The following is a 6000-nucleotide window of genomic DNA, read 5'->3' as shown; positions in this document are numbered from 1 at the left end:
TGGGCTGCTCTGTATTTTGCTAATTTGTGTCTGTAGAAGCTGTTTGGTTTTATTTGTAAGAAACTGGAATTGGGTGTGGAAGATTTGGGTTCAAATTCCACATGTGACCTTGGACATACATCTTCCCCCTTGAAGCTCATTTTCTCCCATGAAAAGTAAAGATATTGATATTTCTTTCATTTGTCCTATCCTACCTGTGAGCTATATCAGGTAGCTATATATCAGGTATACCTATATCACCTGACTGTGAGCTCTAGATTTTAGAATGAGTTGGTAGACCACCTTGCTCTGTGGGGCCATCTTCACAGCTGGCTGCTGTACTCCTTTAACCCCTGCAATAGTAAGTTCTTATTAGGACTCCTCTTAAAAATGTGCTTTATCACGGCTAGAGAAATCCTCTTTCAGATTATTAATTAAAACGAAATCCAATTCCTTTCAACTATGGACCATGACATTTGCAGTGGGAACATTAAGGGCAGAGAAATTGAAACGAGCTATCTTGAAAGTTTTGTGTTTGAAGGCTTGAAGATGCATTTGCCCTCTCCCCTCCCTGTATGCACTGTTTCAGATCCATTGCTTATTGACTGATAGACTTATTGGTGAATTCTACAGCAGTGATCCAGCCCAGGGAGGTCAGCAGGGTGCAATTACCAGCAGAACAGGCTTGGGTGTGCTTCTGAACTACTCCTCCCTGCACAGCTCTTTCAGTATGCATATCACATCTCCCTGCTTGTAGCAGGCTGATGAGTGTGTGCAGTTAGTGCAGGCACACACATACTTCTGCGCTTTCCCTGAAAGTGGAGCATTAGCAACTGCAGTCAAAACGCACCGTTGCCTCTTCAGCTCTGATCCGAGCAGCAACTGTCTGATTCTGTCTGGAGGAACTGGGAGACAGCACTGGAGGCAAGTTTAAAAAGGACCTAGTGACACCCTGCTGTCACATCTGGTTTCATGGACCTACTTATTAGTAGTCCATTTAAAATTACTTTCCTAGTCCCATCTGTAGTGCACATTCTTGAGAAGTGCCTGGCTGGGAAGAAAGGAGCACGCTGCTGAAGGTATGTTGCAATCCTCTTTACCTTATATCTTGTGCTGAATGTTTTTATCTGTGCATCTCACTTGCAGATATTCCCGGTATATGCAGTTTTGCACTGAGAGCTGATGGAGAAAGGCTGTAAAAAATGATAGTATTAGGAATAGACAGGTAATTTATTTTGGGTTTTTTTTTCTCCCTTCAATTAGCCATGCTGATTGTTTGTTAAGGGGTAAATTCAAATGTCTGGATTAAACTTTCTGGAAAGATGACAACTCTGACAGCATGCAGCATCACAAACAAATAGACTGCTGTTATTTCTAGCAGGGAAAAATGTCCATTCATTGGTTGTTTAACTGTGGACATGGAACATTGTTTTCAAAGGGATGTGTTTATTAAATATGGGCCGTGTATGCACTGCCAGCTGAAATTTGCATACATGTTTTGAGATTTGAAAAAAAAGACTCTTTCTTTAACTTTCAAAATGCTAAGGACTGCAGCACACTTCTTTAGAAAACAAGAGTGAGCCAGGCTTTTCATTTCGCTTAAGTTCTTTTACTGGCATATATTCATCTGGTAAAAAGTCTTTGCCAAATACAAGAAGTTTGCTGTTATTGCATTTCCATAAATGTAACAGCTGTGAAGAACATGAATATTCATAGTGTTTAGATTTTTGCTCCAAAGATTTTTATGATAATTCTGACTTTTCAAAGGGGGTGGGATCTTAGATCAAAGAATTTTATAAAGATTGAGATATTGTGATAAGCCATATATAAGTGTTTCCTCAGAAAAACCCCATTATAGATAAGCATATACTGCAGTGCATAGCTGACTGTACCTGTTATTTACTTGCAGCCAACTTGATCTGTTGCTTTTGCTTGTGGATTCTTTTGCTAACAGGTCAACAGCAATGAATATGAACTACAGTTCAGATGCTGGTCTTTGATGGGATGTTATTTCTCTAATGTTATACAGATTTAAAACACATCCAAGACATTATTAATATTATGATGATTAAATTTTAACTTGGTACATCCTGCATTTTCACTTACTGAAAACTTATTTTGGGATGTTTCTAAGGTCAGAGAAGCCCACTACTATTTCTGTGTATTTTAAGAAGGTAAAGTGATTTGAGTAATCTTTCATTAGGAAAATTATCCTGTCAGTAGTTTATCAAAATTGTATGAGCAGCAGAGATGGTCCTCCCCTGCAGGTAAAAGTAGAATGGTCTTGAAAATACATAGGCAGCATATGTTCATGTGTGTCTAGAGATAATTCGTCTAAAAAAGTTAAATAATCCTAGCTGCCTCTAGATCTCAGTGACTTCTCTATTACTAAAAATATTCTATTAATGGGTCATACTGCAGGTTTCTGTAACTTCACAGTGAAGAAAACAACTAGACAGGAATTGTGTTATATAAAACCATCTCAGCAACCCTCTTAAGGCTTGTTGTAATTATTTCTTTAAAAATCCTCCCAGTACCTGTGAAGTGCTGGGAGCTGTGGAATACCTGCCTCTCAAAAGTGTGACAAGTGGAGCTATCCATGCATGATCAAAGTGAATTTAACATTCCTAACGTCCAGGGGCACCTCTTTGGCAGACTGTCCTCACTCAGGCTGGACTGTGCTGCTCACCACTGGCAAGGTCAGCCTGGCTGGAGAGCTGTGCCTCCCAGCTGCTCCAGTCCTCAGCCCAAGCTGGGCTGTCACTTCGTGTCTCCTCCTCAGGGGACAGGGAAAACTATTTGTCCCTTTCATATGTCGTTTTTAATGACAGCTGAATCAGTCTGGGGCTTAGGTGGAAAGTTTCAGTTCATCCCCTCCTATCCACCCACCTCCACATGGCAGATATGCAGGGACTGCAGACATGAAATAAATTCAAATACGTATGAGAAAAAGAACAACTTAATGGGTCAGAACCTGTTTCCAGGGAGAGGAAATCAGACTACTCTCCTGAAATCAGTAGGAAGTTGTTTACATGAACAGAAGTTGTTTACAGAGGTGCAAACTGGTGTAAAATCTCACTTTCTCTTGGTGCTGTTTGAATTTCTGTGACCTGAGGACCTGGCTCTGTTCCTTTGAAGCTTGGCTTTATTCCAGGAAGAGTAGCCAAAATGGGGAATTTGTCTTTTCACTCACAGGAAAAAGAACCTGTCTGTATACGGTGACAACAACAGATATCTGAGAACAAACACTTTTTTTTTTTTTCTTTCCCCTCACCAAAGCCTAGAAGAAAAAAAAAAAAAAAAACCCATACCAAAATATTCAATGAAAAACATCCTCCCAAACATCTCTGTTTAATTCCCTTTAAGACATATAAGGTCTCTTTTGCTTTAATGCGTGTCAGGCTCCTTCCTGACCTCCACCACTGCGTTGGAGGATGCGAGAGTTAATTCACTTTGACCCTTTGCCTGCCTCACCCGTGCTCTTTTCCAAAGCAGATTTGTTGACGGTATCAAAAGCAGCCTCTGATGCGTTTCTCTTCTGCCTTGCGAGTCAGAGCCGGCATCCGGAGCCTCGGATGTGTTTTGTTAAGTTACAGCTCTGAGCCCCAGCACTGCGACTCCCAAGCCCACCAGCCCTCTAGTGTTTTGAGGTATTTGATGCAAAGAGGTCTCTGCAGCTGTTGCTTGCCTTTAGCAGAGGTAAAGAGGGGGATTTGGAAAAGCTCACGAAAGCTTAATGGATTTATTGGAATCGAGTGATTTGTAAAGCCATACAGCATCCAATCCTTCTGTCTGGAAAAAGCAAGAGCTGGGTTTTGTGTACTTTTAGAGAGTCAAAACCTCTACAGTTGCCACTGCTGCATGGCTGTGAGTCTGTCAGAGGCTGTTGCCATACAAACTGCTGCAGAGTTGCTATAGAAGACAGTTAGTTGTTTACCCACTGTAACTGGGATTTCTGAGAGCATCCTGTATCACACACACACACGCTGCAGCTCTGGAGTATTGCACAGGTTCCTCAGTTCTCCCGTGGATGAGAGCTGAAAATGAAGATGAAGGGAGGAAATGCCATGAAGCCTCAATATTGTAGCAAACTGGGATCCAGATGGCAAACCTTTTTACAGCAATATGGTGGATTAACTTTAAGACTCCCCTGGCTACTACTCTCCTGTTTAATTTGTCTTTCCTTAATGTTGTTTAGGTGTGATGTTTTTTGCAGGGTAATGCCACCAAAATGTGTGGTTTCAGGCATAGTCTTCTATCAGGAGAACTTTGTTTCATCTCTATTAACTCCTTCAGAGCTAATTAACAGATTGCATTATCAGTAGCAACAATTTGAACTGTATGTGGAGAAAATGCATTCACAGTACAGGCAAAGTATGAAACCAAGGTGATCTGCACATAAAGGAAGAGAAATAACCTGTTGGAGGGAGAACAGGTTTTCACTCTTCTGGACTTTATTTCTATTCAGAAATAATTTTTGGTAGTGCAGCTGCAAGAATGGCTGAATTTCTTCGCAGGAGAGATGCAAACCTCAGGTTAGTGTTGTACACATGCCAGCATTTTTGAAGCTAGATGTCAGGTAGCTTTGTTCCACCCTATAACTTACAGATCCAGCCTTGTCTTGTAAGCTGCTCCTGGTGTTCGAATATGTTCTTCCTTCTTCGTGCAGCCACAGCAAGGATCATCACTGCCTACAGCTTCATCAAAAAGCTGGGTGGTGAGACACCCAGTGGTGACAGTGAGCACCCGTGAGCTGGACAGTGGGACCTCCTGGGTGCCTTCCTGCAAGTTATCCTTGAGCAGAAATCTTGTCACAAAGCCACCCTGAGACAAGATGAAGCTTAAGATTCCTTCTCTTTACTCTCCAATTCTGTCACTAGCCGATGCAGATTGAATGTAAATTATTAAAAAGAAATATTATTTATTATAAAGTGTCTTCAGAACTCTTGATAATTTTGGTCTAGATTGTGCCTTTTTGGAAGTGGGATTATAACTCATTCCCATACGAGCATGTATGGGAATGTATAGCAAGTTCCACTCCAATTCTGTATCTCACACAATAGGTATATTCAAAACCTGATGAAATGGGAATTAAAAATCCATATCCAGGTCCCACACTGTGAGACAGTTCATCTGCCATCACTGCCATCCCTGCCTCAGCTGATGACTAAATTCATTATGTCTCCCTGCTTAGCCTAAAAATTCCTTTGAGCTACCTTTATGAGAGAACAACCTATAAATGGAAGGCAAAAATTAAATTCAGTTCCAGATTAATCCCAGAAATAAACCTGTGTATAGTAAGTAAAATATTTTTTTATGTTCTACAGATTGTATTGACCAGCTCACTGTTAACTAAAACGGGAGCTTGGTCTTCTATCACCTGACATTTTGTCACTGGTGAGCGAGTATTTTCTTCTTTGTCTCCTATGCTCTGGACTATCAACCCTTGGAAACCAATAATTAACTGTTGTGGATCTTCCTAGGGGCGAGGAGGAACAATTCATTACAATGAAATAGTGCTTTTTGCCATAAAGTTACTAAGCAGAGCTATGGCAGAGTGAATAATACAGGAGGTGATTTGCTTCAGGAAGGCCACTAAGAAACATTTCCACTAGCTGGACATTTGGACTTGGCCAGAGCATGGGTGTTTACATTATTTTGGTGATACAGAAAGCAGTCAGGGATCTCATATTCTAGGACTCTGCAGAAATGTCATTATCTAACAAAAAAAAAAAAAAAAAAAGGAGAGAAAACGTAAAACTAATCCAGTTTCAGATGCATGGGTAAGTTGACAGATAAATTTAAAAGAACGACTATAAAATGTTGGTAAGTTTTATTTTGCAAGAGAAATGTTACTGAGGTTTCTGTAAATCCAGGGGATAAAAAAAATATAAATACTTCTTATTAAATATTTTAACTTACTATTTATAAATAAAGCTACAGTACTTACTAGTTTTCTCTTTAATAAAACCCAAATTCTGCTATCTCTAAAAGGTGATGGAAGATGTAACTGGGCTTATG

The 6000-nt window shown here is 40.2% G+C and overlaps 1 protein-coding gene across 4 annotated transcripts in view; it reads left to right on the top strand.

The window, feature by feature from the left end:
- Nucleotides 1-730: 730 nt before the first annotated feature.
- Nucleotides 731-6000, top strand: part of TENM4 (teneurin transmembrane protein 4) — a 1535416-nt gene continuing 1530146 nt past the window's right edge. For all 4 annotated transcript variants that reach the window (XM_088159254.1, XM_088159253.1, XM_088159247.1 and 1 more), the window contains exon 1: nucleotides 731-1058. The gene's annotated coding sequence lies outside the window, so the exon portion shown is untranslated. The remainder of the gene's footprint in view (nucleotides 1059-6000) is intronic.

This window comes from Sturnus vulgaris, chromosome 2 (assembly GCF_052056855.1).
Source record: "Sturnus vulgaris isolate bStuVul1 chromosome 2, bStuVul1.hap1, whole genome shotgun sequence".
Lineage (NCBI taxonomy): Eukaryota > Metazoa > Chordata > Aves > Passeriformes > Sturnidae > Sturnus > Sturnus vulgaris.
The sequence above is the reverse complement of the archived record's forward strand: the minus strand, read 5'-3'. Positions and strand labels throughout refer to the sequence as shown.